The sequence below is a fragment of the Hylobates moloch genome, unplaced genomic scaffold (genome assembly GCF_009828535.3).
Source record: "Hylobates moloch isolate HMO894 unplaced genomic scaffold, HMol_V3 SCAFFOLD_6, whole genome shotgun sequence".
Lineage (NCBI taxonomy): Eukaryota > Metazoa > Chordata > Mammalia > Primates > Hylobatidae > Hylobates > Hylobates moloch.
In genome coordinates this window covers 107,309,269-107,331,688 of record NW_026652281.1, presented here as the reverse complement: position 1 = coordinate 107,331,688, position 22,420 = coordinate 107,309,269, and positions in this window count along the sequence as shown.

The following is a 22,420-nucleotide window of genomic DNA, read 5'->3' as shown; positions in this document are numbered from 1 at the left end:
AAAAAATTAGCCAGGTGTGGTGGCGGGCACCTGTAGTCCCAGCTACTCAGGAGGCTGAGGCAGGAGAATGGCATGAACCCAGGAGGCGGAGCTTGCAGTTAGCCGAGATCATGCCACTGCACTCCAGCCTGGGCAACAGAGCAAGACTCTGTCTCAAAAAAAAAAAAAAATCCCAGCTACCTTTTTCCTAGAAATTTAGAAACTTTTCCTAAAATTCGTATGGGAGATGAAAGTGACCCAGAAAAGCCAGAACTATCCTGAGAAACAACAAAATTGAAGGATTCACACCTTCCAATTTCAAAACTTACAAGGATATAGTAATAAAGTGGTACTAGTGTAAGGACAGATATATAGATCAAGTGAATAAAATTGAGAGACTGTAAATAATCCTTTACATTTATGGTCAATTGAGATTATATATGTGTATATATATTTATATACATATATGTATTATATATAATATATATATTTTTATATATAAATATATATTTATATAAAAATTTATATAGGTATATAAATATATATTTATATAAAAATTTATATATGTATATAAATATATATTTATATACATAAAATTTTATATATGTATATATTATATACATATATATTTTTTATATATGTGTATATATATATATAAACAAAAGTACCAGGATAATTCACTGGGGGAAAAACAGTCTTCAACAAGTAGCCCTGGAGCAGCTGGGTATCTACCTGCAGAAGAATGAAGTTAGACTCCTTCCTCACACTGCACACAAAAATTAACTCCAAACAGATCGTAGACCTAAATATAAGGAACTAAAACCATAAAACTCTTAGTAGAAAATATAGGTGTAAAATTTGTAACCGTAGGTTGGGCAATGGTTTCTTAGCTGTGAGACCAAAAGCACATAGTACAAAAGAAATGAATACTATTATGGGATTCATCAAAATTAAAAACCTTTATGCCTCAAAGGATATTATTAAGAAAAAGAAAAGACACCCTCACAGATGGAGAAAAAATATTTGCAAATTATATATCTGATAAGAAACTTGTAATATAGAATATCAAAAGAACTGCTATAACTTGATAGTTTTTTTAAAAAACTGAATTTTTGGCCAGGCGCAGTGGCTCACACCTGTAATCCCTTGGGAGGCTGATGCCGGTGGATTACTTGAGACCACGAGTTCGAGACAAGCCTGGTCAACATGGTGAAACCCCTTCTCTACTAAAAAACTAGAAAAATTAGCCAGGCGTGGTGGTGGGTGTCTGTAACCCCAGCTACTCGGGAGGCTGAGGCAGGAGAATCACTTGGACCCGGGAGACGAAGGTTGTAGTGAGCCGAGAGTGTGCCACTACACTCCAGCCTGGGTGACAGGGCGAAACTCTTTTCTTCGAAGAGGATATACAAATGCCCAACATGCACATTAAAAAAAGAAAATGCTCAGGCCGGGCGCGGTGGCTCAGGCCTGCAATCCCAGCACTTTGGGGGAGCGGGGGGCGGGGGGGGGTGGATCACCTGAGGTCAGGAATTCAAGACCAGCCTGGCCAACACGGTAAAACCCGGTCTCTACTAAAAATACAAAAATTAGCCGGGTGGGGCTGGCAGGTGCCTGTAATTCCAGTTACTCCGGAGGCTGAGGCAGGAGAATTGCTTGAACTGGAGAGGCGGAGGTTGCAGTGAGCCGAGATTGCGCCACTGCACTCCTGCCTGGGCAACAGAGACTCCGTCTCAAAAAAAAAAAAAAAAGAAAAAAACGCTCAATACGTTTAGTCATTAGGGAAAATCAAATCAAAATCACCATGATATACTACTTCACGGTCATTAGTATGGCCTATATTAAAAAAAGGTTAAAGAAAAAGAAGTGCTGTCAAGGATGTGGGGTAAGTGGAATCATTATACATTGTTGGTGAGGAAGTAAAATGGTACACCTTTGGGAAAAAGTCTGGCAGTTCTTCAAGAAGTTAAACATAGAGTTACTACATAACCTGGTAATTCTACTCCTATGTCTATACCTAAGAGAGAAAAAAAAACCATACATGTACACAAAAACTTTCAGATGAATTTCACAGTAGCATTATTCATAATAGCCAAAAGGTAGAAACCATTCAAATGTACTGAATGGATAAATAAAATGTAATATATCCATAGAACGAAATATTATGCAGCAATTAAAAGGAAGTACTAATACGTGCTATAACATGGATGAATCTTGAAAACTTTCTGCTAAGTGAAGACTACATGTTGTATGATTCAATCTATAGTAATAAAAAGTAGATTACTAGTTGCCTAGTGGTGAGGTGGGGTGACATGGGGAGTGACTGCTAATGGATATGGTTGGTGAGGCTTCTTTCTGTGGTGATGAAAGTATTCTAAAGTGGATTTTGGTGATGGCTGGACAATTCTGTGAATATATTAAAAAACCATTGAATTATGCACTTTAAAAATTTTTTTGAGACAGTCTTGCTCTGTTACCGAGGCTGGAATGCAGTAGCGCAATCTTAGCTCACTGTAGTCTTGACCACCTTGGCTCAAGTGATCCTCCTACCTCAGCCTCCTAAGTAGCTGGAACTATAGGCGCACATCACCACACCTGGCTAATTTTTGTATTTTTCGTGGAGATGAGATTTCGCCATGTTGCCCAGGCTGGTCTTAAACTCCTGAGCTCAAGTGATCCACCCACCACAGCCTCCCAAACTGCTGGGATTATAGGTGTGGGCCACTGTGCCCAGCCATGAATTGTGCCCTTTAAATGAATGTCGTATGGCATAGGAATTTTATCTCAATAAAGCCCTTAAAACAACAACACTAACAACGAGATGAGGCAAGAGGAGGCATGGCCAGCACCCAAAGGGACCAGTCAGAAATGGTTGCTTCAGTTAGAAATGTAACTGAAGAGTAATATTTCTGAAACAGTTGAAAGCTGCTAAAGATTTAACCTGTGAAGGACATGATCAGACAATTTTGTATAAAATAAAGATTACTGTAATATCAATGTGGATAATAGATTAGGGGGAAAATCATGAGAATGGAGAAAGGAAAGGCTTTAGGAAATTGCTGAAGTAATCCCAGGATGCCTGAACTAAAGCAGTAACAGATGTGATGGAAAAGATGGGACAAACTTGGAAGATATTAAGAGTCAAGAATTAATGGGATTCAGCAAATAGTGGAGGAAAAAAGAAGGGGAAAGGGAGGAATCATGGATCCTATTTCTGAGGACTCCACTTGGGTATCACCTTCTCCTAAACTTTTCTTCAACCCACAATTTGAGTTTAATGTCCTTTTTTGTGTTACAAATACACACAGTGCATACCTTTATCATTGTATTTACTACATTCTAATGTAGTGTAATTGTCTGTTCGTGTGTCTGTCTCCCCCATTAGTCTCTACGATTGAGGGTAAGGACTTTATTTCATGATGTCTTTGTAGCTGTGTACCCCCTCCAGAGCTTAGTGCCTGGCAAAGAAGGTGTCACCAACCAGGACAGAGAATACAACAAGGGAAACAGGTTAGTTTTGGAAAAGGGACATGCTGAGGAAACATAATGATGTCAGTTTTTCATATATGCCTACAACACATCTAAACACAAAATTGTCAGATGAAAAGTTAGTTCTATGAAGTTGGAGATCAAAAGGGAGTTTCAGAATAGAGTTAGTAAGCATCATGATATAGGAGGAACAGGCAGTTACTAAAACCTTGTGTATGTGGACCAGATTGCTTACAAGAAGCATAAGATAGAAGTAAAACCAGATAAAGACAAAATTCTGGAAAACTCCTACATATAAGAGATAGGCAAAATAATCGCAACTCACAAAATGATTCTGAGGATTGCAGAGGAAGAAAGAAAAATCGGAGGAATAATATCAAGGAAGAAGTTAGGAAGGACAAAAAAGTATATACTGGATTTGGCAAAAGTCACGTGATTTTTGCAAAAGCAGTTTCGGTGGAGAAAGGTTGGGGGTGGGGGGAATCCGACCTATAGCTGAGCAAGAGCCAATGAGAGATGAGGAAGTGAAAACAGTGAGAGTTAGGAAGCTTGACTTTGAGGTGAAGGAGAATGCTGGGGTAGTAACAGTGGCACAGAGTCAAAGGCAAATTTTGTATTATTTTGTTTTTATTTTTTAACTGAGAAGCCTCAATCACGCATATATCCTGAGAAGAGTAAGTCAATACAGAGGCTAATGGGGAAAAGTGACCAACAGATAATGTCAGTCACTGAGAAGACAGAAGGGGATGAAAGCGAAGCTTTAATAGGAGACAGGAAAAGAAGGATAGTTACGGGTACCATTTCTAAATACTGAGGAGCGATAAGGGTGCCTAGCAGGAGCAAAGGGAGTTCCCTCCAGATTGCCTCTACTTTCTTGGTGAAGTAAGAGGTAACCCATCTTGTAAAAGCTAACAGGAAAATAGTAAGAAAGAAGCACGGAGGCTGGGTGTGGTGGCACATATCTGTAATCCCATGCAATCCCAGCACTTTGGGAGGCCGGGGCAGGGTGGCATATACCTGTAGTCACAGCTACTTGGGAGGCTGAGGGTGGGAAAATCACCTGAGCCAGGGAGGTCGAGGCAGCAGTGAGCCATGATCAAGCCACTGCACTCCAGCCTGGGTGACAAAGTGAGACCTTGTCTCAAAAAAAAAAATGAAATAAAAAGAATGAATGAAAGAAAGAAGTCCTGGAGATAGTGAAAAAGGTTTGAAATAACTGCCACACAGTACTGGGGTCCAAATGAGGTTGAAATCCAAAAGTATAAACTAAGTAGCAGTCTTCACCATAATGTAATATTTCTCTCCAGCAACAGGGGTTAAAAGAGTAAAAGTTGGGCCTGGGCATGGTGGCTAACGCCTGTAATCCCAGCACTTTGGGAGGCCGAGGTGGGCGGATCACGAGGTCAGGAGATCGAGACCAACCTGGCTAACATGGTCTCTACTAAAAAACAAAAAATTAGCTGGGCGTGGTGGCAAGCACCTGTAGTCCCAGGCTACTCAGGAGGCTGAGGCAGAAGAATGGCGTGAACCCAGGAGGCAGAGTTTGCAATGAAATGAGCTGAGATCACGCCACTGCACTCCAGCCTGGGCGACAGAGCAAGACCCTATCTCAAAAAAAAAAAAAAAAAAAGAGTAAAAGTTAATCAAAACGGAAGTGAAGAAGAAAAACTGAATTACATATATGCAAAAATTCACTGAGTTACACTCTTGAGATTTGTTTGCTTGTTTATAAGTTGTATCATAATATAAATGTTAATATTTTAAAGAACTTTATTATGTCTCATTTCCAGTACTCAACCTTAAACCTCCCAAATCAAAAGGCAAAAAAACACCTCTAGAACAACTTCTATTTAAAAACAGTAGGTTTTTAAAAAGTCACAAAAAGCCTAAAACTGAAGCCAAATAAAAACTAGGAAAATACTCTCTCTCCCCTCAAATGCATATTTTTATTCTAGAGTAAATTACAGACCACCAACTATAGCCTGACTTGGATATCAAGCACCATTTCCCACATGAAAATTGTTATTGTTGGCTTTAGTGCTTTAATCTAAAGAGGACACAAATTCTGCTCATGTTTGAATAACCCTTGCCAACAAATTGATCCCATAGCACCAGGGCTGCAGAAAGTACTTTTAAAGATTGAAGAGAAACATAAAGGGGAAAAACTCAGTAAATGTATTTCCTCCTACTCAGAATCTAAGATAGATCCCTTTAAAGAGAAAAAAGGCTTTTCTCTTTCCTCTTTTTCCAAAAGCAGTCCAAAAGGGCATTAGAGAACATCTGTAATTTACATAGAATGGAGCAATGCCAAAGAAACCCAGATTCCACAGCTGTTAACCCAAGGGACAACTCAAACCAGGCAAATCTCTAAATAAGGTCTGAAAGGCAGATGCTCTGCTAGAGGGCAGCTAACTTCCAAAACCAGGAGTTTGGAGTGGGCACTTGAAATACTAATTGTGCCTTTCTAGAAAGCTGCCTTTTGCCTTTATATGGGCAAATGAGAACAATTCATAATTCCTTTACTAATTAAGATATACTCAAAGAAGACTAGGCATTTTGCCTGGTCACTACCTACTATTAATATATGAACATAAAGAAATTTCCTTGTTATTTTAATGTTTATCTTCTTCTTCTACCCAATATTAAGATGTTGGTTAACAATACCACCAGAGAGTAAAAGCTCCCAACTATACAGCACCAAAAGTTAATAAACTTTCAGAAACTGTCTAATAGAATAGGTTACAGAACCAGGTTCCCTGGATTCAAGTCCTACTTCTCCACTTTTTGAGTTGCCTTGGACAAACTCCTTTACATTTATAGGACTCAGTTTTCTCATCTGTAAAATGGAGATAATCTTATCTACTCATAGGGTTGTGAGGATTAGACAATCAATGAATATAGACACGTACAAACACTCCAAATACATTGTAAATGCCCTTAAAGTCTTAGTGTCTATTATTAACTCTCTGCCTTATCAATCTGCAGCAAGCTCATCTCTTTACTATGACTTCTAAAATTTGCATGGAACGCAGTGCTAAATTATGTGGTTTATACCCTGTGAACGCCTTATAGTCAAAAAAGGGTCTCAAACTGTGGCATGTTGAATTTGTTGGCCTATTTACCAATAAACAGCTAACATATGTTAATGATTCATTGTAAAAATAGATACATTCAGACTTATGATTTGAAGGTTAAAGGCTCAATATAAACAACTCCATTTCCCTTGACTAGTAGTCCTCTTCCGCATGATATATGTGTTTACTGTAATAACTGACTAACTGCCTTTGTGGAAACAGTCAATACTCTGCATGCACAGCATCTGGAAGGATTAAGCAAAACACTAGGGAATTAAAAGACACAATGAAGTGAAAATTAAGAAGGAATGGAGAGAAGGATGTGTTCTAAATCCATAGGAATAGTCTTAGTAAGCTTTCATATTTTTCTGTTTTTTGTTAGACTAGTATCAGAGAGTTCTGTCCCTTTAACTGTCAAATGGTTTTCCATCTTGCAAGTAATCTTTCTCCACCAAGGAGTCTTTTAAAAGTTATAAATAAAATACCCCAAATATTTTCTTTTTCCCACAGATGAGAACATTAGAACACTGACATTTTAATCTGTTCTTTACAAGAGTGAGTTGTGTCAACACAGTGCTCCCAGCTACAACATTGAAAAAAACAAGTTTAATTAAAGACAGAGAAGAAACTACATGTGGAGCCTAAGCCACTGAGATACAACCAAGAGTTGTCACCTTCAGAGTCAGTTCTCTATGAACAAATCTCTTTGTCAGTGTCAGAAGAAGAAGAGAGAGAAAGCAAAGCAAAAGTGTGATGCTATAAAGATAAAACATGGTGAAGTCAAATGTCAGTGTTCAGACTAGGAACTAAAAAATAGTATTTATGTAGTACTTCCAGAGTCCAAACACTATGCCTAACATCATAAAACATCTTTGGCTATAAATAGATGCCTATTAACCACATATATGTTGTAGAAGATACAGGTGAAGCACAAAGAGAAAGCCATGATCACCAGGTAATGTTTAGCAACAATGAATATTGCTTTTACTGGGTTTATTTCAGAATACTGGCTATGCTCCTTCCTCAAACACTAATTTGAAGGGCAAATTAACATCGTCACAAAACTATTTTCCCAAATTAAGCACAACACTAATTACATTCTAGCGATAGCTTGCTTTACTTGCCCTGCCCTTCTGCCAGGACATCCTATTGTCAGAGAGGCAGTACAGCACAATGAATAGAAAACAGGGGAGACATGATGAAGTTCTAACTTCGGTTCTGCCATTTCCTAGCTTAGTAACTCTTGGGCAAGTTACTTAATCTATTTGAGATAATTTTTCCTTATGTATAAAATAGAAATAAAAGTAACTACTCAAGAGTGTTACTGCAAGGCTTCAATGAAATAATACATGTGAAATACCCAGTTCACTTCTTGGCTCATATAGTAGATGATCCACAAATAATATTCTCACTGCCTTTTGATTTTTATAATACTGAGCATTTGTTGATTGTGTATTATCACACCCTCTAGATTGTATGTTTCTTAAGACTACAACTTCTTTCACCCCTATAAAATAGCCTATCTCAGCTTAGAGGGAATGTATAGTATTAAGTATTAATACCTCCTGGTCTGCTCACCCATATATAAATTATTTTGTCACAGCACAGTGTAACAGAATGTTTATCAGCATAAGCTGATATATCAAGATTGCTTGTACTAACTGATTACATTTCAATCATGGCACTGATACTTAATAGCTATATAACTTTTGGCAAGTTACTTATCTATGCCTCAGTTTGTGAGATGGAAATATAATAATACTTTAGACTCACAGGGCTATTATGAAGATTATATATATAAAATATATGTAAAGCTATTAGAATAATACCTGGTCCAAGTATTATTGGGCAATAAACTAAATGAGTTAGTGGTATAATGAAATGAAAAAGAATACAACATATAAAACTACCACATTTTAACTGTAGCAGATGATGATGAAGGAAGTGCAGGTTATTCAGAACAAAGACAGGAGCAAAGGTAGGAGAGGAGTACAGAAGGCCTACTCGAAGGCCATTATACATCTGTCTGCCTGGAAGTGAGGGTTCCTACAGAACCTCTTAATTCCTTAGTCCTCTTAATTCCCTTCCCCTAGAACTTATAAGGCACACAGTAGGTGCTCATTAAATATCTATGTAAAAGACAGAATGAATTCCCATCACAATTAGTTTTAAATGCTAAACAGACCTTCCCAATGGGCATGCCAAGGCATATTAGTGTGACTAAATTGGGTGACAGGTGTACTGAGATAGTGATCTCGTCAGCCCTTGAGGTCCAAACCTCCAGCCATAAGGTTGTTGTCCTGCCACCCCAGTGTGCCACACAAATATCATCATTGTCTAAGTGTATCATGCCATAAAAAGTTGGGAAGCAATGGGTTAAACAATAAGGCTATTATGCAATATGCAATGGAACAGATACAAAGAGGAGTAAATAGGAGAGGAGATAATGTACAGTAGTCTTTGCCTAGGTGGGTGGCACTGTGGAAGATCAATTAAAGAGTGTATTAGTCCATTTGCACACTGCCAATGAAGACATACCTGAGACTGGGCAATTTACAAAAGAAAGGTTTAATGGACTTACATTTCCACATGACTGGGAAGGCCTTACAACCATGGCGGAAGGTAAAAGGCACATCTGACGTGGTGGCAGACAAGAGAAGAGAGATTGTGCAGGGAAACTATTTTTTAAAACTATCAGATCTTGTGAGACTCATTCGCCATCATGAGAACAGCACAAGAAAGGCCAGTCCCCATGATTCAACCACCTCCCACTGGGTCCCTCCCACAACCCATGGGAATTCAAAATGAGATCTGGGTGGGGACACAGCTAAACCACATTAAAGAAGGAAAAGACAAGGTACAGAAAGAATAGCAGTTCAAAAGCTGCTGCAACAAGCTAGGCAAGAAAACTAAGGGTAACAAAAGGGATGAATTCAAAACAGGTTGTGAAAGAATAACTGCTTAGAACTTAGTTTAGTTCAGTTCCATAAACATTCATTGTTGCCTATTATGTGTCTGCTGTTTGCCGGGCATTAAGGATTTTAAAAATTGAAGAAAAATTCCAGTTATTAGGAATTTTTTAATTGTAGAAACAGAATTCCAGGTTTTCCTTAATGTATTCTCTTGCACATTAGCTCTCAGAAGAAAGGGAGTATTAAAAGGTGTTACACATTGCACCATAAACCAAAGGTAGTTTTAACCTACTCATTAAAGCTTCAAAAAATAAGCCTTTGGGTGAGAAGGCTCAATGTCAGCAGCCAGAGGGTTATGAAGAGAATTCTGTAGAATATTCCCCTAAATACAATAGCTATACAATATTTCTTAATATATTTATATCTGATCAAGAGTTAGAATGCATGCCATCGGCAAACTCCACTTTTAGCCTTTAAGAGATAAAAACAGTTATCATTTATTAGGTGCTCACTATACATAAGGCATTGTGCTACTTTACATATATAATCTCACTTTATCCTCAAAGCAACCTTGAAATGTAGGTATTAGTCCCATTTTGCCCATGAAAAAAAACAAGGCTTAGAATATTAAGTCACCTGTCTAAAGATATCCAGCTGGTAAAATGGCAGAGCCAGAATTCAAACCTAGATCCATCTAACTCTTAAGTCTGTGTTTTTATTAAATGTGTTTTAACAAATAAGTTACTTAAGAAAGGGCTTTGGGAAAGGCACCTGAGACACAGAGAAAAGACAGCCACCGAAGCAAACATAGGAAAGGCTCACTCACGCACTGTTCTAAGAGGCTGTGCTTGCCTGAGACTCACCAATTGGATTCACGCAAGAAGAAGTCTAGGTTTGTTCATCCATTTTCTACTGCTGCTGTAACAAATTAACACAAATTTAGTGACTTAAAACAACACAGATTTATTATCTTACAGCGTTTTGGCTCAGAAGTCTGAAACGAGTCAGTCTCACTGAACTGAGATCAAGGTGTCACAGTGCTGCATTCCTTTCTGAAGGGGCTAGAGCATAATCTACTTCCTTCCCTTTTCCAGCGTCTAGAGGCCACCAGCATTCCCTGGCTCATGGCTCCTTCCTGTCTTCAAAGCCAGCAATAATCAGTTGAGTCCTTCTCAGGCTGATGCTTCTCTGGTTCTTCCATAGTTTCATCTCCTTTTCATCACAGAAAGGTTCTCCAGTTGTTTAGGACCCATGTGATTAGATTAGGCCTACCCAGATAACCCACCATAATCTCCCCATCTAAAGATCCCTGACTAAATCACATCTACAAAATTCTTCTTGCTATATAATCAGAGCATGGGGATTAGGACATGAAGGTTGTTAGAGGGGCCATTATTCTGCCTATCACAGTCTGATTGTAAGAGAGTAGAACCTTTCACTGTTTGAACCATATAACTAGCCCCCCGTTCTGGTTCCACATGTACAAGACAATTTACTGATAATATTTTGGCTTACCCTATGGCTTACTTAAAGGAAGGGAATGTGCTGTTTCGAGGATACAGTGTTTAATCCCCTGGGCAAATACATTTTATATTATATTGAATAATTTGTTTTCTGAGTTATACATTAGTGTCTTGTGAGTGCTGTCAGAATGAATCAGAATCTCTTAGTCCAAAAACTGTAAGACTCACACAATCAATATTCAGAATCTTTAAGTTAAGGATCAGAGTCAGGGATGAGGGAGGGGGCATATTTAACAAGTCTGTATCTATGATAAAAAAAAACCTTTTGAAAAGCATGTTTAAGAAGCTATATATAATTATATACATCTAAGAATGCAGTTATGTGTCACTCCCTTTGATTTACAAGACTGGTCTCAACAAAGAGAGTAGTCAGTTTTCTGATTGTACCTGTGTAATCAATCAAATGGTTTGAAGTAGAATGTCCTTGGAAGACAGCAGGGAATTTCAAATCAACAACTTTTAAAACTTGGATCATATGGATTAGCGGTCGCCTAGGGCTGGAGCATTTTGGGGAGAATAAAGAGTGACTGCTAATGAGTTTAGGGTTTCTTTTTGGGGTAATACATTTTTAAAAAAATTGATTGTGGTGATGATTGCACAACTCTGTGAACAGACAAAAAAATCACTGCATTATATGTTTTAAAGAGCCGAGATCGCGCCACTGCACTCCAGCCTGGGCGACACAGCAAGACTCTGTCTCAAAAAAAAAAAAAAAAAAAAAAATGGGTGAATTGTATGGTATGTGAATTATATCTCAACAAAAGTTTGTAAAAGAAATTGGGTCACGGCCAGGCACAGTGTTTCACACCTGTAATCCCAGCACTTTGGCAGGCAGAGGTGGGTGGATCATGAGGTCAGTAGATTGAGATCATCCTGGCTAACACGGTGAAACCCCATCTCTAATAAAAATACAAAAAAGTAACTGGGCGTGGTGGCACCCGCCTGTAATCCCAGATACTCGGAGGCTGAGGCAGGAGAATAACTTGAACCTGGGAGGCGGAGGTTGCAGTGAGCTGAGATCGCGCCACTGCACTCCAGTCTGGGCGACAGAGTGAGACTCCATCTCAAAATAAAGAAAAAAGAAGAAATTGGGTCAGAAAGACAACAATGAGAAGAGGTACCAGAGAAAAACAAGGGGGTTTATGCAATTTATGATCTTAGTGAAGATCCCTTAATGTCTACTACTGTCCTCGTTTTTCTATCTACCTTAGCTTTTTACAGATTCTGTTCTTGGAAAAGTCACAATTTTCCACTCCTTTTGTTTCTTACTTTACTCATCAACTAGTATACAACAAACATATTCCAATTATAAATATAGAATGTCGTTCTGATGTTAACTTGCAAGGTCCTTACTAGAGAAAAAGTATAAATAAGGAAAACATTCCCATCCTGATCCTGTTTTAGAGGCTCATTTTTTTTACCCTTGTTCTGCATTGTTTGCAGATTCTCTATATGCCCTAAATCAGTCCACGCACCACAAGAGCTGTATCAGATTCATGCCTTCTTGAATCTAGATTCTCACATTAAAGTCAAAGAACTGGTATCTACTTGCAATGAGGAAACTTCACGTTAGTAGACAAGCTCCATTTGCTCTATTTTATAGCAATAACTATTAGAATGCTCAATAGTGAATCCACTAATCTGTGCAATGCTATTGAATGACTTCTCTCTGTTTGCACTTCTTTGTACCTACATCTTCTTTCTCAAGGGCAATGACAGCCCCCTTTTTTCATAGGAAGGCAAAAACCAGCTTTCAAAGGTAAGCAGTTTTGCTTACAAATGTCGGGAAATGTTTTGCTTGAGCCATTCTTATAGTTGATATAAAAATAATCACTGAAATAAACCCCAAATGTCTCCCTGAATAATCAAGCCATTTCAAGAGAAAACTTTCTTGAAACTGATATAGTAAAGCAGTTTAATTAGATTAATAAGATACCATAAACAGGGTTTCCTTCAACTTTGAGATGGAACACTTACCTCACACGAACTCAGACAAAATAGTCTAGTTACTTTTCTACATGAGAATTATAAATATAAGAGATCACTCTCCATATTGGAATAACAGAAATAAGTGAAGTTGCAACCCTGATCCTTGGGTAAAACTGTGCTTATACACTAGATGGTCTACTGAACCATAAATCTAGCATACTCTGTTATATACTTTCATGCATTACAATTTATTCCCATTTCATGGTATGCCTAGTTGTATAGGCAGAAAGAAGGTGACAGCCCCAGAAAAGATTAGTGTACATAATCGACACTGTAGAAAGCAGTTTTATATAATTTCCTTACTCTTACATATGAATGTACAATTGGCTTTGTAGAACAAGCAGATCATAAATTCATTGTCTGATGCAAAACTAGTTTTGTCAAATAGTTCATAATATTCATTTTACCAGGTTTCTGCAAAAACTAATTATTGCAGTTGAAACTAAAAACCTTTGAATGTTAGGTTACAAAATAGCTTACAAAGCAACTTATAGTATAAGTTTGTGTTGTTACTGTCGTCGTTGTTGTTTTAATGCATGCAGGCACTAAAGCCCATATTCTAGGGATCCTTTAAGACCACTGAACGCTGAATTTTCCAAGCAGGCAGATGTAGCTCATTAGATCTGCCATGGACCGTGAAAGCCACTTGCCAATAGTGTTGAAAGCGTATCACTCATTTCAATCTCACCAAAAAGGACAGACCTTTCTCTGACAAAACATTACTGAAAAACACTGAGTTTGGGGCTATGACTTGAACAGCTCAGCACACATGGATGGAAACTCAACAGAGAAGCTAAAGCCAAGTGGAAGTGTCAGATTGACATTCTAGCTTTACACCTTCAGAGAGCACAGCTTCCACCTGGATTTCAAGAAGGGGTGAAAAGAAGAAAACCAAACACCTAGCAGTAACAATGCTCTTGCAGCATGCATGATAATTGCACCATCTGACCTGGCAGAACTGTCAGTATGAATGGCAAATTACCTGCATATGACTGAGTTTTGTAATCCCAGAAGCTCAAAACAGAAAAACTTAAGGAGCCAGTCAAATCAGCTTTGAATGTCAGTCACTGTCCAAGCAATGTAGTTAATCAGAAAAATCAGGATAGCACTCAGAAAACAGTCTAGGTCTTTTTTCAGCAATCACAAAGTCAATTAATGAAACACTAGACATTTAAAATTCTGTAGAATTAAATCAAAAAGTAGTATGCCATAGTTAGTATGGCAAAGATGAAAATAATATAACTACCTGGATATTTTGCATAAGTACTAAGTAGTCTTGCTCTTCACACAGTTTTTAAATCTGAATTACATAATACTCAACTAAAATTTAGCTAGGTGGATAGAGCCCGATGTTTAGTTTAGATGCAAGCACTAAGAGGAAGAGTAGCAGTTACGTTTTGTTTCCTGATCAAAGTGCTAGTTACATAAGTATCTTTAGGTTATAAAAATTTATCAAACTGTACACTTACAATATGTGAATCTTTGTCATCAAAAAAGCTTTGTGATCAAGATACATCATGTCCTCTAGTCAACTGCCCCAAGAATTTAGTCTCCAAGAAAAGCTATAGTTCAGATTCCCATTTGATCAAGCTTCACACTTGTTTTTCAGCTTTCCAAGCTAAAGTGTTTAAGGATAGATTCCAGTTAGACATACTAGAGCAATGGAACATGTATCACTACATTTAGGTCTATTATTTAATAATGGAGTTTATAATAATATTCCAATGACTTAGGAGAGGTTTTTTGGGTGTGTGTGTGTGTGTGTGTGTGTGTGTGTGTGTGTGTGTGTTTGTTTTTAGAGACAGGGTCTTATTCTGTCGCCCAGCTGGAATGCAATTGTAAAATCGTAGCTCACTGCAGCCTCAAATCCCTGGACTCAAGCAATCCTCCTGCCTGAGTAGCAAGGACTACAGGTGTGTGCTACCACGCCTGGCTAATTTTTTTGAATATTCTTTGCAGAAACAGGATCTGGTTGGTCTTGAATTCTTGGGCTCAATCAATCCTCCTGCCTTGGCCTCCCAAAGTGCTGTGATTACAAGTGTGAGCCACCAGGCCCAGCCAAGAAAGTATTTTTTAAATAGCCCTGATAATGATTTGTTCCTGAAAAGATCTACCAAACCACAACTCATGCATATCATAGTCACAAAGTAGTTTGTGAAAAATACATAAGATTGAGTATAATACTTCAATAATAAAGAACAGTCAAAATGTTTGCTACTGATGACAGAGGCAGAACAAGAGACATACACACTTGCCAAAAGTATATAAGAAAGATCATGGTAGAAAAAAAAAGAATCAACTCCAATTTTTCAATGCACTGCTAAAATATACATCTTTCTCCAAGGTCACTTTTGGAGTTTAAGAGATACAAAAGTACTAAAGCTACAGTTAGTTACCCAAAATTCTTTTTTTGGGGGTGGGGGGGCGGTGGGGACGGTGCAGAATCTCGCTCCGTCGCCCACGCTGGAGTGCAGTGGTGCTATCTCGGCTCACTGCAACTTCCGCCTCCCGGGTTCAAGCGATTTTCCTGCCTTAGCTTCCCAAGTAGCTGGGATTACAGGAGTGTGCCACCACACCCAGCCAATTTTGTATTTTTAATAGAGATGGGGTTTCACATGTTGGCCAGGGTGGTCTAAAACTCCTCAAGTGATCCGCCCGCCTCAGCCTCCCAAAATGCTGGGATTACAGGCGTGAGCCACGCGCCCAGCAACTACCCAAAATTCCATGATAGGTTACGATTTCTATAAGGTTGAGTCATTGTATTAAGTCAAAATTCTCAGCATCTGCTTAGTCTACTGTATACACAACTAGGGGCCATAAAGAAATCCTTTCATTTTTATAGGCCAAGTGTTGTACTACATGGAATTAATGGCGCAAGAGACAAAAAAAAAAGTATTTTTATTATCACGTATTCACATGTGCAATTTTTTACATACCACAAGAATCTCAAAATTATTATAGCATATAAGGCTGAAACAACTAGTAACTGGCTACATTTCTTTTTCTTTTTTTTTGAGATGGAGTTTTGCTCTTGTTGCCCGGGCTGGAGTGCAATGGCACAATCTTGGCTCACCGCAACCTCTGCCTCCTGGGTTCAAGTGATTCTTCCGCCTCAGCCTCCTGAGCAGCTGGGATTATAGGCATGCACCACCACGCCTGGCTAATTTTGTATTTTCAGTAGAGACGGGTTTCTCCATGTTGGTCAGGCTGGTCTCGAGCTCCCGACCTCAAGTGATCTGCCTGCCTCGGCCTCCCAAAGTGCTGGGATTACAGGCCTGAGCCACCGCATACAGCGGCTACATTTCTTAAAAAAAAAAATAAAATAAAATCATAGTCACTCCTTGTAGTCACTCATTTAACTCCTTTAGGTTCTAGGAGCCTAAATTATCCAAAAAGGCAAACCCTGACTCTAATTGAACATCCAAAAGAAACGAAGTTATCTTGTTGGTTGGTATTTGTTTTTATTAGCAATACAGCAACAATTTTACTTCTGATTCCATGAAAGGAGCATTCACAAACGTGAATCAAAAATGAACATATACATAACCTACTCTAGCTTAAAATTAACATACTAGGTCAAAATTCTAAGAAAAATGATTAAATTTAGTCTTAACATTTGATTAAGATAAATTTTAAATGACTAATATTAATGGCTGTGCAATACTCAGTGTTCCCACAAGTTATACCTTTTAAAAAATATTTTTTAGCAAATAGGCAGCATGGAGTTATTAGCCCAAAGTTCACCTTAGTTCTCCTCTAACATTAACCAGGGTTTCAATGGAATACTTCACACATAAATTTAAATTAGTAGCCTAATATTTCTAAATAACCAAAAGTCGAATTAACTATTAGTTGAATCATATAAAATTCCATTTCTATGGGTCAAAAACAGTCAAATCTTGATAATTTCATGTGGCTTAGCCTAAAAATAGTTTTTAAACAGTTCCAACTCTATGGTAGAAAGAAGCAAATAGCAAAAAAATTAAAAAAAAAAAAACATGATGTGAAAATACATGTTAGAAAATGCTTCCAACTAAATGCTAAGGTATAAAGAGAAATAGTGGGCTTCAGAGGAAGGGGTAAAAATCAGGTAGTTCAACAGGTTCCTAGTAATGATTGATAAAATGACTTGTGCTTCACCTTTTAGGAGGAGGCTATACTTAGCAAATCACTGTGTATAAGCTGCCTCAATAACAGCATTCCTGCTGTCAAGTTTACTTGCAATGATTCCAACAAAGAAATTAACTTCTTAGATGACAAGAAAAGGTTATCTGAAATGGGGAAAACACAGGAGACTAAAGCTGTCTGTTAATAAAACAGACAAGCATCAGTCTAGGCAATGAATTCAGAGCAGTTTTACTCTCTGCAAGATCTGACTTCCCATAGCCCACTATTATACATACATACACACACCCACATACATACATGTATAAGTGTATATATGCATACATACTTGCGCTGGTTTACTCAGAACTTTCCTAGTTTTAGCACTGAAAGTTCCATGATCCAGAAATTCAAGCCTGGGCAAACTGAGATAGTCACCCTAATCTACAGCTACCAACTGATGCATGAGCATGTGTATGTGCGCGCACACACACACACACACACACACACACACTCTCTCCCTTACCTATTCACATCCCCAACTGTAAAGAATGTTTTTCTAGGCCGGGCGCAGTGGCTCACGCCTGTAATCCCTGCACTTTGGGAGGCCGAGGCAGGTGGATCACGAGGTCAGAAGATCGAGACTATCCTGGCTAACATGGTGAAACCCCATCTCTGCTAAACACACAAAAAATTACCTGGGCATGGTGGCAGGTGCCTGCAGTCCCAGCTACTCGGGAGGCTGAGACAGGAGAATGGCGTGAACCCAGGAGGCGGAGCTTGCAGTGAGCCAAGATCTCACCACTGCACTCCAGCCTGGGTGACAGAGCCAGACTCAGTCTAAAATAAAATAAAATAAAATAAAATAAAAAAGGAATGCTTTTCTAAAACTTACAAAGCATTTACTCACTCTTCAGAAAACATGTGGTGTTGTAAAATTTTCCAAAAGCTATTACTTATGACTATATCAATAATATATGTAACTGGCAGTGATCAAATCTGAGAACTTACAAACTGCCATTTTGGACAAGTCATCAGATGCACTCCTTCCTAAAGCCTCATGTTTAAATCATATTCACCTCACTAAGTGTTATCAGAGGAACCTCTGACAATTATTCCATTTGTAAATATGAGGAAAATCTCTGAGGTATTCTCAGCTTCACCACTTATCAAGAATGTAACCTTGAGATAAATTACTTAGCCTCATTAATTTTCAATTTACCAGTATGTAAAATGGGGATAATAGTACCCACCTCAGTGTTTTCATGAGTATTGAATGATACAATGTACATAAAATGGTTAGTACAATACAGTAGCATAAAATTAATTCCCAATAAATATTATTACTATTGCTAGTAGTATTGCTGTACAGATACAAACTTACAAGTACTTTGAAGGTGGCAGTTGCCTATTCCTGTATTCTTTGGTGGAAATGTTTTCTTTTAAAAATGGTTTTCTCCTTTTATAATTTTTAGACTTCCAGAGTTATTCTGACTGTAAAAACTATGAGACTTTTGAGTAGTTTAAAAGACAGAGTGTTGGCTGGGCACGGTGGCTCACGTCTGTAATCCTAGCAGGCAGGCTGGGAAGCTGAGGCGGGAGGATCGCTTGAGGCCAGGAGTTAAAGACCAGTATGAGCAACACAGCAAGACCACCTCTCTACAAAAAACTGTAAAATGAACCAGGCATGGTGGTGCACACCTGTAGTCCTAGCTGCTTGAGAGGCTGAGGTAGTTGGATCAAACTGGTAAGCCATGATCTTGCCACTGCACCCCAGCCTGGGTGACAGGGTGAGACTCTCAGAAAGAAGAAAGGAAGAAAGGAAGGAAGGAAGGAAGGAGGAAAGGGAGGGAGGGAAGAAGCGGAAGAGCTGGAGTAGGAGTATGGGGGAGGGGTACGGGGGAGAGGGAGAGAAAGAGCATCCTTGTAGTAAAATTACTTCTTGATGTGGAATTTCTTCCCATTATTGAATTTCAACATTAGATGTAATAATTCAAGTAGAGAGCTTCTTGTCCCCTAACATTTATAAAAAATAGCATTTAATGGCCTGAATTACAGGTGATAAAATTTTATCCATACTAAAATAATAGGTGTAAACATTAAATCAAAATATAGTCAAATTGGATCTTAGAGTTTGCAGAAACCTTTAAAATCACCTAGTCCAAAACCCTCATTCTATGAATAAGACCTCTCAGAGATGATTTGTCCAATGTCATATGGCCAGAATCAGAGACAGTAAAAGTATCCAAGTCTCCTGACACCTAGTCCAATTATCTTTTCAGTATGCTACTCTTCAAATCATTAAACAAAAATCATGAGGCAAATTCTTATTCTAATATTTTTAATAAAAGCCATGTTTGAATAAAAAAAAATTAAGAGAAGGACGTGTAACGAGAAGGCTGAAGAAAAATGAGTATAACATAGTAGAAGACACCCTTTGAAGTCAAACAGGCTTGTTTCAAATGCCAGCTCTGCCATTCCTTTACTGTGTTATCAATGCGCAAAGTATGAACTCTGAGCTTCAGGTCCCTTATTTGTTAAAAGGGGAATAATACTACCTAGAACAATTACATAAGATTAAAAAATGAGTTAGAAGAACACAACTGTTGAGAGTCAGACTATCTGTTTGAATCCCAACTCCACAACTTACTCATTGTTTGATCAAGTTTTATGATTTCTCTGAGCCATAGGAAGTATTTTAGCAGAGAACATGGCACATAACTGTAATACGTTTTAGTGTTATCAATATATATAAATCATCTGACACTTAATGGGTACTGATAATAAAAACACAATCACCATCACCAGCAACATGAAAAACACCTGTTTCATAAGTAAAAGCGGACCAGACTGATAAAGCCAACAAGCTAAATAAAATCAATGCTAATCTATCCTAAAATATGTCCATACCCTGAAATGTGTGAAAAGTTCATTAGAGTGGGATTAAAATCAGATTCAAAAAGTACAATATTATCTATCTAGTAAATAATCACTTTGTAGTGACACATGTAAGAAATGGTTTTCAAGATATTGAATTTTAAAATGCTCAGTTTCACAAAAGATAAAAAGTCAGAAGTTAGGTAACAGTAGAAGGCTTACAAAGTATGAAAAAAGCTAAACAATGATAGATAAGAAAATTTGTAAAAGACCAGCAGTGTATAGAAGAAACACCAAAGAATGTGTCTATTATGACGTGGTTTTCATCAACTCCTAATCAAAAATATAATAAAAGAAAAAGAAACAGTACTACATCCAGCATGTCACCATTTAAGACAACAAATTTCCAGATGACTAGAAAAAAATCTATCTCTGAACTGGGTGGAAAGGCATAATTCTTAAATCCAAAGGGAAATTAAACCACAAAGTTTAAACAAAACAGCATGAAAAAATCAATAACTCACAAAATAAAAAAGAATAATTTAGTTTTTGGCTTTCTCTTTTTTAAAAATTCTATTTTTAGATCACCAACAGTGGTTTAAGATGCTACCAAGTCTTTAAGCTCCATTTGGTAGGGAAATACCTCTGCTATTTCTAAAGGTAAATAGGGGGTTTTGCAGTTAAGTTACAATGTGGAATACCTCAGAATAACCTCATGCCAAAATGGCACATTTCTGAGGGATGCAAAGGTATTCAATAAAAAGCTTTTAAAGGCATATTTTTAAACTTGCAGCAGGAAAGCTTTTCTGTGTCAAGACAGTAATTCTTTTAACAGCATTGATCAAAATGTCATTCTTTTATGAGTGTACAATACCTTTTAATGGCATACAACAAGCCATTAGGGTTATACACCTCTGTATAGCAGACAGCTTACTGGAAAAAAGCAAACTCTGGCCAAGATAGAGTCAGTAGGTTTTATGCTTCTAATAAGGAATCTTCTTCCCCCAGCTGATTCATTCTAAAATCCACAACTGAAATTATCCAAAGATTAAGTGTAAGCTCTCTTCACTTCGGTAAGTTAGAAGCACTTTCACAGAGGCCTAAACTACAAGGTCTAAACTCTACCTTTGTGGATACCATAAGATGGCATTGAAAACAGCCTCTCACCCAGGGCCAGTAAGAAATTATTCATGAAGATTAGGAAAGAAATGACGGTTTTAGTACCTTTTCTACTCTCTGAGGAAAGAAGAAAGTGAATTTAAAAACATATCATAAGATGATCACTTTTCGTATTCATTTACAAAACTAAATACTAAAGGAACATTAAAGTTCTATATTATTCTAACATAAAACATCTCTGTCACCTAATATTGATTAGGTAATCTTTCATAAAAGGAAACTATTTTAAAGTAATCTCAAAACAAGTCCTTGTCTTTGAGGTATTCACACCTTAAAAGATATAAAGTAAATTCTGAAATTATTTAGAAGAAGTAATCCCATGAATATACAAACTGACAAAAAAATTCCACCAATTTACCAAATTCTAATCACTCAGGAAATGGGAAACTAAGGAGTGGAATAAAAAATAGAAGGTGAGTACCCCTGCTTTTCTTGTTACACCTTTACTTATTTTTCACTACTAAAAGAAATGTGACTTAAATACAAATAAATTATTCGAATTACAGAAATATCCCAAGTAAATTGATTGTAGCCTAAATCTCTGCCTTCTGAAAACGATTTCAGGGCTTCGTAGAACTGAAAAATGTTACAAGTAGTAAAGAATTCTGAACCAAAAGTAAAACTCAACTTTACGGAAAACACTAGATGCATTTCAAAACCTTTTCTCTAAAAGCAAAGTTTAAAAAGTAGACTTTGTCTCCTTTTAAAGGTAGGTATGTGTGTGTAGTAGAAAGAAAATGGTAAGTGAAAAAGAAAGGTGTTATGAATGGCTCTCCAAATTATGTAATACAACAGAAAGTTCTGTTTCAGGCAATGTAGAAAACCAAAGCATTTGCACCAATTTCATAACTGAAAACAACTAAAAATGCAAGGCAAAATACAAAAACATCTTGACAGGATCCAAGAGTTGAGAAGAAACGACCAATCCAAAATTGAAGTGAAAGTGCAAACTCAGAGACGGTAAGGAGTGCTGAATCTGTCTTTGCCCTGAGGATATTTCGTCAGCCATTCTGACAAGATCTTTAGACTTACAGATCTTATTTCAAATGAAGGATAGAAAACAAAAATAGGGCCAGGCATGGTGGCTCACGCCTGTAATCCCAGCACTTTGGGACGCTGAGGCGGGTGGATCATCTGAGGTCAGGAGTTCAAGACCAGCCTGGCCAACATGGTGAAACCTCATCTCTACTAAAAACACAAAAATTAGCCAGGTGTGGTGGTGGGTGCCTGTAATCCCAGCTAACTGGGAGGCTGAGACAGGAGAATTGCTTGAACCTGGGAGGCAGAAGCTGCAGTC